General features: G+C 35.0%; 1 protein-coding gene across 1 annotated transcript in view; it reads left to right on the top strand.

Moving 5' to 3' along the window:
• The first annotated feature begins 6,408 nt into the window (after positions 1 to 6,408).
• CNTN1 (contactin 1) overlaps positions 6,409 to 10,879 on the top strand; it is a 232,519-nt gene continuing 228,048 nt past the window's right edge. Inside the window, exon 1 of the mRNA XM_024122931.1 lies at positions 6,409 to 6,494. The gene's annotated coding sequence lies outside the window, so the exon portion shown is untranslated. The remainder of the gene's footprint in view (positions 6,495 to 10,879) is intronic.

Raw genomic sequence — 10,879 nt, 5'->3', positions numbered from 1 at the left:
GCATCGGCAGGCGGACTCTCAACCACTGCGCCACCAGGGAAGCCCTTTTTCTCTTATTTTTAAAACAAGTAGTGATTACCAGACATACTTGTTTTGTATACTTTTAATACAAAACTCACTTTTTGTTGGTCTTCTGGGATGTATAAAAGCAGAGATGGAGAGAATGCATTCTGTTAGGACTGTGGTTCTTGGAAGTGGTTCAGCATCTTGATGTGGTTTAAGGTGTGAATTGTGAACTTGGAAAATCTAGATGTGACTTCAGGCTTACCTGTCATTGGTCATGTGACTTGGCCAAATTTCTTAGCTTTTCTTTGAGCCAGAGTCTTCATTGATAAGTGGAGGTAAATGTTACTTATCTCACGAGAGCTTTGTGATGATCAAATCAAATAAGTTTAATAAAGTACTAAGAATGTTCTAGCCTTATAGTATATGTTTAACATATATTAGCAGGTTTCCCTTCTGTAGTCAACTTATTAATGATGTCAAGATATTTATTTAATGTAAGGCTTTTATGTACATTTTCTTTTCTACATCTCAGTGTTTCATCCTCCACCTTCTTTTCTCTGTACACCTTCAACCCTGAGTTGTTTCCTCCACTTCCATAGCTTAAGCAATTCTGGCCACTCCCAAATCTATTTAGTGAGCTATAGCTTCGTTATCCAAGTGTCTACTGGAAGTTCTATAATTGTCCAATTCTTTACCAACTCTTCCTCTTTCTTCTGGTTTGCCTCTCCTTTGTTTCATTTAATATTATAATCTCATTACCTCACCATCTTCTCATAATATCAGTGGTTCTGTTCTTCTTCTTTTTTTTTTTTTTTGGATAGGGATGAGAGGAGAAGGACACTGAGTCACTCGAGTCCTAAAAGTCTTCCATGATTTCTCCCCGTCTCTTAATCCTACTGAGTCCTATGCTCTAATGTTTAAACATCTCTAGACTATTCCTATCTCTGCTTTGTGCAGGCCCTCATCACTTCTGGTAGACTAAAATCATATCATATTAAACACATTTTTTAATCTGGTTACTGCATCTAATCTATCCTCTAGCCACAAAATCTAGTCATTTTACTCTCTTGGTGAAATCTTTAAATATCTCTTTCTCTGTAGAATAGCCTCAAACTCCTTCCCAGCTTAAAAATGTGGTATATAATCATGATTTTAACAGTTTTTAAAAAGAGCCCTATACTATCAGATTTTGTATAATTTTGCCTCATCACCTGATAAAATGTTTATTGTATCCAAAATTATCATAATATAGATACTTCAGTTTCTCAAGCATATCATGTGATGTCCTGTCTCTACAAATGCATACTTTTCTCTTTACTAAAAATGGCTTTCCCTTCAAGCCTTTTCTTCAAGGCTAAGATTTTGGAGAAAATAAATGAATGTTTCTAAAGTCCTTATGGTGTCAGAAACTGTGTTAAGTGACACAAAGACATTGTAATATTTGAATTTTCTAATAACTCTGTGATGGCAATGAAATTTCCATTTAGAGATGAGGAAATCAAGGCAGGATTTAAACTTTCATCTGGATGACTACAAAAACTGTGTTTTTAATTACTGTTCTGTAAGCCATTTATTTAATTCTTATAAAAAGATAAAGAGATAGATATTTAACTAGATTTTTACATGATAAAGCTCATTCTCATGGAGTATGGTAGCACGTCCAAGGTCACATGAACAAGACCCTATGGTGCTTTCTTGCAACAGATCCCTGCCCCCATATTTTCTCCCTGCCTTTTGTTTGTAGAAAAGCTGTAGTCTCCCAGGCATCCCCTGAGTCACAAAGGCCTGGCTCAAGAATTAATGATCAATGAACATTGGGGCACATGTGTCTTTTTGAATTATGGCTTTCTCAGGGTATATGCCCAGTAGTGGGATTGCTTGGTCATATGGTAGTTCTATTTTCAGTTTTTCAATGTACTTCGGAGAAATGTCTATGCATTATTCACAATAGCCAGGACATGGAAACAACCTAAATGTCCACTGACAGATGAATGGATAAAGCAGATGTGGTACATATATACAATGGAATATTACTTAGCCATAAAAAGAATGAAATTGAGTCATTTTAGAGATATGGATAGACCTAGAGTCTGTCATACAGAGTGAGGTAAGTCAGAAATAGAAAAATATATATATATGCATATATGTGGAATCTAGAAAAATGGTACCGATAAACCTATTTGCAGGACAGGAATAGAGACGCAGACGTAGAGAACAGAAGGGTAGACACAGTGAGAGAAGTGGAAGGTGGGATGAATTGGGAGATTAGGATTGACATATATACAGTACCATGTGTGAAAGAGATAGCCAGTGGGACCCTGCTGTATAGCACAGGGAGCTCAGTTTGGTGTTCTGTGATAACCTAGATGGGTGGGATGGGGGGATGGGTGGGAGGGAGGTCCAAAAGGGAGGGGATACATGTATACATATAGCTGGTTCATTACGTTGTACAGCAGAAACTAACACAGCATTGTAAAGCAATTATACTCCAATTAAAAAAATAATTAATGATCAAAAAGATGTGAACAGGTAGTGACAAAAGTAGCAGTTGAACCAGGAGAACTGGTAACAATTTAAACAGTAGATCAGCCATGAGGCATTCACAGAATCTTTAGTTCCTCCCTGAAATACCTAGATAACAGTATCTGAAACATATTTTGTGAGTTTTTTAACAGATGCTAACACCCCCACCAAATGGAAGAAGTTAACTACTGATGACCTTGATCTACTGGAGCCTGAGGATTGATAATGTTAACCCCTGTGACACTGCCCTCTTAACTCACCATCAACCAATCAGAGAATTGTGCACAAGCTGATCACATACACCAGGACTCCCCTCCCTCACCTTGCCTTTAAAAATGTTCCCTGAAACTCATCTGGGAGTTTGAGCATTAGCTGCCCCAGACTCCTTGTCTGGTGCCTTACAATAAATGCTGCACTTTCCTTCACTATAACCCAGTGTCAACCTTGGCTTTACTGTGCAGGGCAAGCAGACCAAAATTTGGTTGGGTAACAAATTGAGGAAGTTTGAATTTAATTTCAAATTTGTCAAACATTAAAGCCCATGTTAGTTCTATTTACCACACAGTTTCTTTAAATAGCACCCCCTCCATGAATCATTTCCTAATGCCCCATGAGCAGTTGGTGATGCCAGTATTTCTTCTGCTTCTATGCCTCATATATAACACTTATCTATCAGTTACTTAGCATACAGGCACAGCATACTTTAGTAATTACCTCATTTGCATACCTTAACATGTATCAGAGATAATTATATTCATCACTCTGTATCTACTTCTTTTCTTGTTTTCCTCACGAAAGCATGAATACCTTTGGGTCAGCCACTATATATATTTGTCTTCCTGGCATATAGTACAATTTGTTTCATACAGAAGGTACATAATAAATATTTTTCGATTGAATGAATGTGTTATGATTAGGGGATGACTATGTTATGGGTAGGACAGCTTGAGAAAAGAGGAAAGAATGTCTTAAATCTCAGAGAATAAATGCAGTCTGCTCCCACAACCCTTGAGTTCAGGAATGTAGAAACTTTGGCAGGCTAAATCATTTTCCTAATTCTACATGGCATTATGTATTCTTATAGTGGATATAAATTATGCATTTTTCCAAATGACAGGCAGGCTAGGAATATATCTTCATAGATATTGCAAAACTAGCAGACTAAATATGTTTTGATTTATTCACAAATTTTGATTCATTTTATTGACCCTATTGTACATTACAGAGTTCACTCCATATTTTAAATGCATTATAAATTCAAAATATTGGAAATCCTCTAGATCTGCAAAGAGATCAAATTCATCTAAAAGACCCATCTCTGTTTTCCATCCATTTGAAAAGATTGGTTAAGTGTGTTTCTCAGGCATAGCCAGACTTCTGGAAAGTGGAAATTGGTTCCTGATTCTTATTACATTCGCAGGCTTCATATTGTCTGGAGTACAACTGATTATTTTTACTCAGGTGTTTCCCATAAAGGTTTACTTGCTGCCCCCACTCTGATTTCTCAGGGACTTAGCATCTCCATAGCTTTTCTCATGCCATACTCTTCTCTTCTTTGCTGGCTCTAATCTTGGTCTTTTCTAGGTTGATGGGGTGTGTGTGTGTGTGTGTGTGTGTGTGTGTGTGTGTCTGTGTCTGTGTGTCTGTGTGTCTGTGTGTGTGTGTTTCATCTCTCTCCCCACCTTTAAAACAATTGAATCTGAAAATCCACCAAGTAGATGAAAAGTTGCCATCACCATTTTAGACATGGGTCCTGGATATTTGTACGTGAGAAAAGATATTGTCTTTCCTCTCACTCACTGCAGAAGAAGAGAAGGACAAAGCTAATGCTTTTCCTATCCACCCGGTTATGCACTATTGAATTATGTCATTTCAGAGAACTTAAATTTCCAATGCTTACGTTTGTAATTATTTTTGGTTTTGTCAGCAATCTATGTCTCCTAAATGAATGTACTCTATATCCTTATACATGATAACTTAAATTTCAAAGTTTTCAATTTTCTACTATTTTTAAAAGAGATGTTATCTTTATATAAAATTGCTTCTCTAAATGATTAAATTGATACAACTCTTGGCAGGAAATTAATCCTTAGCTATACCTTCTGTAATTTTATTATTTTTTTTACTTTTTTACCTTCTGTAATTTTTAAGTGTTTGAGATCTTCCTTATAAAGAATAAAGAATATTACTCTGATAAATGTTATAAAATAAGGTCTTCTTGTAGTTTACTTGAATTTTATTATGTAAATTTTATTATGTATATATGTAAACATACAAAAAAAATCTGGCTTGGGCAAAACAAAACATTGAGGAATATGGAATATATAATGTAAATAGTAATTGGATAGTTAATTTCTCAGACACCTTTAGAATATTTTAGCATAATCTTTATCAGCTAGGTGCACCTATTTTCTCAATGGCCTAGCAGGGATTATGCTCTTACTGCACTTGGAAGGAACAGCCATCTTCCTGAACATCCCTGAACTCCATTGCTATTGTCATCAGGGCTCCTACTACCCTCTCATGTTGGTATCAGTTGTTACTGGCTTATTGACTGCAAATCACCATTGAAGAGGCTTTGGGAAGACATGGCATTAGGCTTCTAAATGATCTCAATGACATCAGTACTCTTTGGTGGAGAAAGCTTAATTCGTTTTTACAATTAAGATACTTTGGGAAATAGACAAATATTTCTTGTACATAAATGCATTTGCTATTTTACATGGATCTCCCATTATGGTGATTTTAAAAAATATTATACTACTGTGATATTTTAAAATGCTACCTATGTTTTCTTCTGATGAATATTAGTATAATCAAAGCACAATTTGTTTTAAAGCTTACTTTTTTGAGGTGGTGAAAAAATACTATTAGAAATCATGGCGTGTTCTTAGGAGCTTAAATTCTGAGAGAAAGGACTCTCAGAACTACTGACACACCCAGAGCACAGGTGCTCATGATCCAAAATAGTTAACAATGATGAACAATTATGTACCCACTATGATGATTTAAAAAAAAAAAATCCTCTTCCACATTTTTGAAATAAAAATTGTTTTTAAGTTAAAGTCTTCTAAGAAATGTTATTCAAATGAGCCCAGATAAAAACTTCTATGATTTATACCAATACACCATTCTTTGTGTTTATTTTTTTTCTTAATTTTCCGTTTAGCCCTGTTGATTTTCCCGAAATGGTAGGAAAAGATCAACTCTGTATATCTCACTTCTGATATAAAATATTCAGCCTAAACCCACAGAAAGTATGTATTTTGAATAAAAGAAAATAGATGCTATAACATTTCTGCGAAAGAGTCCAGTTTAAACATTCTGCAGTATGCAAATGCCATCTCATTTATGTGAATGTTTTACTCGAGTGGATGCTGCAGGGTTGGAGGGTTCTGCCTGTGATTTAGGTTGTAATTTTATTTGTGGAAATAAGCCAATCGCGTACCTCCAATTGTATTAGCGATGAGGTGATCAATAGCCCATTACTGGATGGAACAGAGGCTACAGGAAGTGCATTGAAGATTTTAATGCATGAATTATGCATGCGGTGCTCATTCTTTAGTCTCCGAACAGAATGACAGGGTTTGTGAAGTCGCCTCAGATAGTTTCTTGCATTAAGTGACTGCAGTGAAATGCTTAATATTTTCAGGCATAGAAGCAGCATTGACTCTAGCCAGCTGAATTTGGATGTAAATCCCACAGCTCGCAGCACAGAATGCTTTATTTGAAAGTATTGCTATGTAGAGAGCCAGCTTTACTGTCATCTAACCTGCTCTCCCCAGAAGGTTGGCTGAAGGATGGGAGCGGCTGTGCCTGCCTCTGAGGTCACAGCTTGAAGTCCTTTTAACTTGCTTTCTGCTGCAGGAGAGAGACTACTGTGGTGTAACTGTCTCTGCATTCATTTAAATGGACAGCTTGCAATAAATACTATACCCAGAACGTCAGATAATTCAACATATGAGGTAAGTCCGAGGTTTTTCTCTAGGTTAGTAAATTCCAAGGGAGAATGTGCTGAGTTAGGATAAGGGTGATGCAGTATTAGTAGGATTGACTCACACCTCAGTATTGCTATGCAGTGTCGGGGTTCTTAATTTTTATGTTAATTGAAAGCTGATTTTATTTTATATTTTTGACAAGTTTCCGTAGGGTATTTTATTTTGCACGCAAAAGCTTTTCAAGAATGTACCAGAGCTCAGATGTGTGTGTCTCAGATAGACAGAAACCTGCAAATTGGGGAGGGGCAGCGCTGAAAGTATGAGCTGGATCAATAAAAAATTACCTCCCGTGGAGAAGTTTTAGCAGGGCTGTGGTATTCCTTTGGGTCGTATTATTTCCTTAATGTCAATAATTTCGAATTATGGTAAAAAATGTTGGTAAACATCAAAAATGCTCAATCCTTTCCCCAGAAGCAGAGGAAAGCACTGAGGTACTCAAACTCAAATACTGTGTTGCATACAAATGGAACAGATGGAATTAAAATAATTTGGACTAGCTTGTCCTTGAAGGAAGACCTTGTTGTCAGAAACAAAACAGTTTGACTTCTACCTGTAGTGTTTTGGTTTTTTTTCCCTCTTGTCCAGAATGCCTTACTCCAAAAAGAATGCATAGATGTAATATTTTGAAATTTATGCCCCCACCCCCAAAAAAGTTTTCTTTCTTTCTTGGTCTTTTAAAAATTAAGCTTATACAATTGCAGAACCCACTGTATAAAAGCCAAATAAAATTTACAAAAACTCTGCAAAACTGAAAAATATAGTTCTATCTACTACTATATTTGCCAGTCTTTGTGAATTAAAGCTGCTTACTTAAATATCATGACAAATAATTAATAAATATGCAGATAATGTGCAGTATGATATATATTCCTAAACCTTTCTTTAGGGTGGGAAAATAGCATTTAATAAACATTCAGCAAGAAACTCTAGATATAGTAAAAATTTTTAAGGATGCTTTTCAACAGTACATTTATATTATTAGTATATATATGTATACACATATGCATATATGTACACATATGCAAGCATACATATATACACTATAATATATAATTTATAAAACATAATATATGCAATATAACAGGTATATCATATAAATTAGATAATATAACATTACCTACTTCTCAAGTATGTTAATTGATGCTAAGTTTTTAAAATTTTGTTTGCTAAATAATCTATCAAGAACCAGTAATAGATAAGTCCAGTATTTTTTGTAAAATAAGGATTATTATTAAAAAATAAAAATTAAAAAAGGAAATAGAGTAATGATAGTATGACCACAGGAAAAATACCCTTCAAGTATTTCACAGTGCATTTCATTTTTGCTACAGTGTTACTCTGTTACTTGGCTTTCCTGTCAACTGTCTGGTGGTAGTGTGGCACTGTGCTCCAGCATTGTAGAATGTGTTTTATGAGGACACTCACGTGTGAGTTTTTACATGGGAAGGGGAAGAAAGGGAGGATAGGTAACTGCCTATACGTCTTAGAGGTCTCCCGTTGCTGAGTCATGGCCGTCAGTTCTGCTTAAATGCCTCCTGGATGAGGTGGCCCCTTAACGGCTACTAAAATGGAATCTGAAAGAAAATGAGAAAGAATGGAGGGAACAGAAACTTAAAGGTATTTATTACCTAATGACATACTAAATTCTGAATAATGAGTATAATGGCAGTGCTACTTGTTGGAGCTGGCTGAGGTGACAGTAGAAGAAAAGCCCCCATGGTGGGTGACAAGATCATAGCAGTAAAATTAATGGACCAACTTGGGGAGATTGTATAGACAAAGGGGTCTATGTAACATTGCACTTGTACTTACCTAAGCCTCTTTGTCATTGTTCTAGTCTCAACCCAGGCCATTAATCAATCTCACTGAAAATATCTAATGGTTTTGATAAAGAATATTATTTCCCAGGTCGTGTGAGGGGAATCTGGAATGAGATGTGCTCAGTTCCCAATTCCCACATTAGTTGCAATTAATTTTTATAGGTTATCAATTGGGAGAAAATAACAAGAGATTAATGAGAATATTTGAAAATCAACCACAATATATGAGTTGAAACACCAAAATGAGTTTAGATAATGATTATTATGGCAAAGTATAATAGTATTAAATTCAGTTGGAAAGGAAATTAAAGATATAAAAAGGGTATAATAAAATGGAAAGAAGGAAAATGGAATGAGAAACCTATATAGTAGTGAAATATCAAATGTAAAATTTTTGAAAGAAAAGTGAATTTAATTCATAGTTGATATATATTATTAATGTCTCTAAAATCAATTTATAAGAATTCTGAAATATTATGATTCACTAATATAAGGTTTTGTAAGTCAGCTTAAAAATGAATTTTAAAGGTGACTTAGAGTGATAAATCAGTTGAGAAGAATATTTTAAACTGGTAAACAAGCAATTATCTTATAGAGAATAAATACGTATATTAAAAAGGGATGTTTTCACCTACATTATAATAACTCTAATAAGAAGAAAACTGTATCTCTATCTATACTATATTCAGCATTAAATAAGATTATAGAAAAGTTATGAATCATTTATGGAAGATTGGAAGAGTAAAAGATGAGAGATGATATGCCCATTTTCCAAACGTAAAACACACATACGAATTGATTAAATCTGAGTTTACATTTATAAGACAAGGTAATCCCCTATAGGGTTCTTTAGTAAATAGTCCTGATGTGCTACAAGCTTTGTAAATACACAGAAAACTTTTTTCAAGTATGAATTTATAACAAAGAGTGATACCAAGAGATTTTATATTCTTTTCTCTTATATTGGAGAAAATGATAAAATTAGTTCTTCCTTAAAATATTTTCCCTAAGAAATTATAGTTTATGAAACATTTTCCTTTTATATATGCTTTTAGGAGTTGACACTGATGAGTGTGTCATTTTAATACAGCTTCATGCATGTTTCACCAATTTATTCCCTCTGATTATAAATATACATTTTACCCAATTATTTATTATTTCCTAATCACTTTAATTTTACAAGACAACTCAGTGCAATGAAGAAGCATTTATTAAGGTCTTCTTGTGTGCTTTTTCTAGGTACCCACTGTAGATGCAAAAAAAAGATGAAGGGCTATGCTTTCAATAGAACAAATAGTTCAAATGAGGAAAAAAATTAGAGCTTAGCATCAGGCAAAATACTTCGTTAAAAGTTTTAGTGTCACAGGAGAAAGGACGAACCAAGCTCAGAAATGTTAAATGGAGCCAGGAGAAGAATGTGCATAAAGGGGTGGAAACAAAAATCAATATTATATATTCTGGTGTCAGGACTGAAATAGAGGAATTGTATAGGTGTAGATGAGAATAAACAAGGTGGGAGCAGGTTGTTAAGAACTTAACCACCAGAATAACTTGTTTAGACGTGGGTCTTACAGTTATTGAGTACTCACAGATATTATTTAATCACACTGGAGGCATTTAATGCTAAAGATATTTCTAATCTCTGAATCAGATGAATTCTCAACATTTCTTTTTAATGATTGTTAATCCTGAATTGAATATTGTATTAACTATATATTTTTTCTGTATTCTAATGCTTTGCCTTGCTAACCCTGGAGGGACTGCACCTCCCAGGGTGAGCCAATCACGGGAGTTAGTAAGCCACTGGCCCTCAAGTTCCATTTTCAAATGCAAACCAACCAATCCAAAGCCCTGCCTTCAACCTTCTTATTAGAATTCTCACATCAAGACAACTAGGTACAGCCTCAATGCCCCAGAGCTCCCTAAAATAATTCAAACTGGCCAATCCTAAATCCACTTTTATCTTGCCTCCTTCCTGAGAAAACCATAATAAAGGCTCTTGCCCACAGTTGCCCTTTTACCTCTGCCTCTTGACCAAACCTGCACCCCCATGATTCCTTGTGTGTCCCCAGGCATGTCCCACCTTCTCGGGATCTGTGAATATAACAAGCTATTTTTTTCAATGACAGTGATCACCAGATCTATTGGCCTTACCATACCTAGATAACAATAAAACATATTAAAATAAACATGAAAAACTTATCAACATCTTCTTTAATGTTAATTAACATCAATAGAAGTATTACATTCCTAGTATTTAAAATAAATCAGTCAAGTCTTTCTGAAATCATTACCTTTTTATTAAACTGCTATATTGTTAGCACAAGTTCATATGCCTGAAGCACAGTGAGGCCAAACAAACTGAAACGTATGAGTTTGCAGCAGTGAAAGGTTAATTGCAGGGCCATGCCAGGAGATGGATGGCTCATGTCCCCAAAAACGTTGAACTCCCCAAAGGGTTTTAGCAAAGCATTTTTTTTTTTTTTTTTTTTTTTTTTTTTTTTTTTTTTTGTGGTACGCGGGCCTCACACC

The sequence above is a fragment of the Physeter macrocephalus genome, chromosome 6 (assembly GCF_002837175.3).
Source record: "Physeter macrocephalus isolate SW-GA chromosome 6, ASM283717v5, whole genome shotgun sequence".
Classification (NCBI taxonomy): domain Eukaryota; kingdom Metazoa; phylum Chordata; class Mammalia; order Artiodactyla; family Physeteridae; genus Physeter; species Physeter macrocephalus.
The sequence above is the reverse complement of the archived record's forward strand: the minus strand, read 5'-3'. Positions and strand labels throughout refer to the sequence as shown.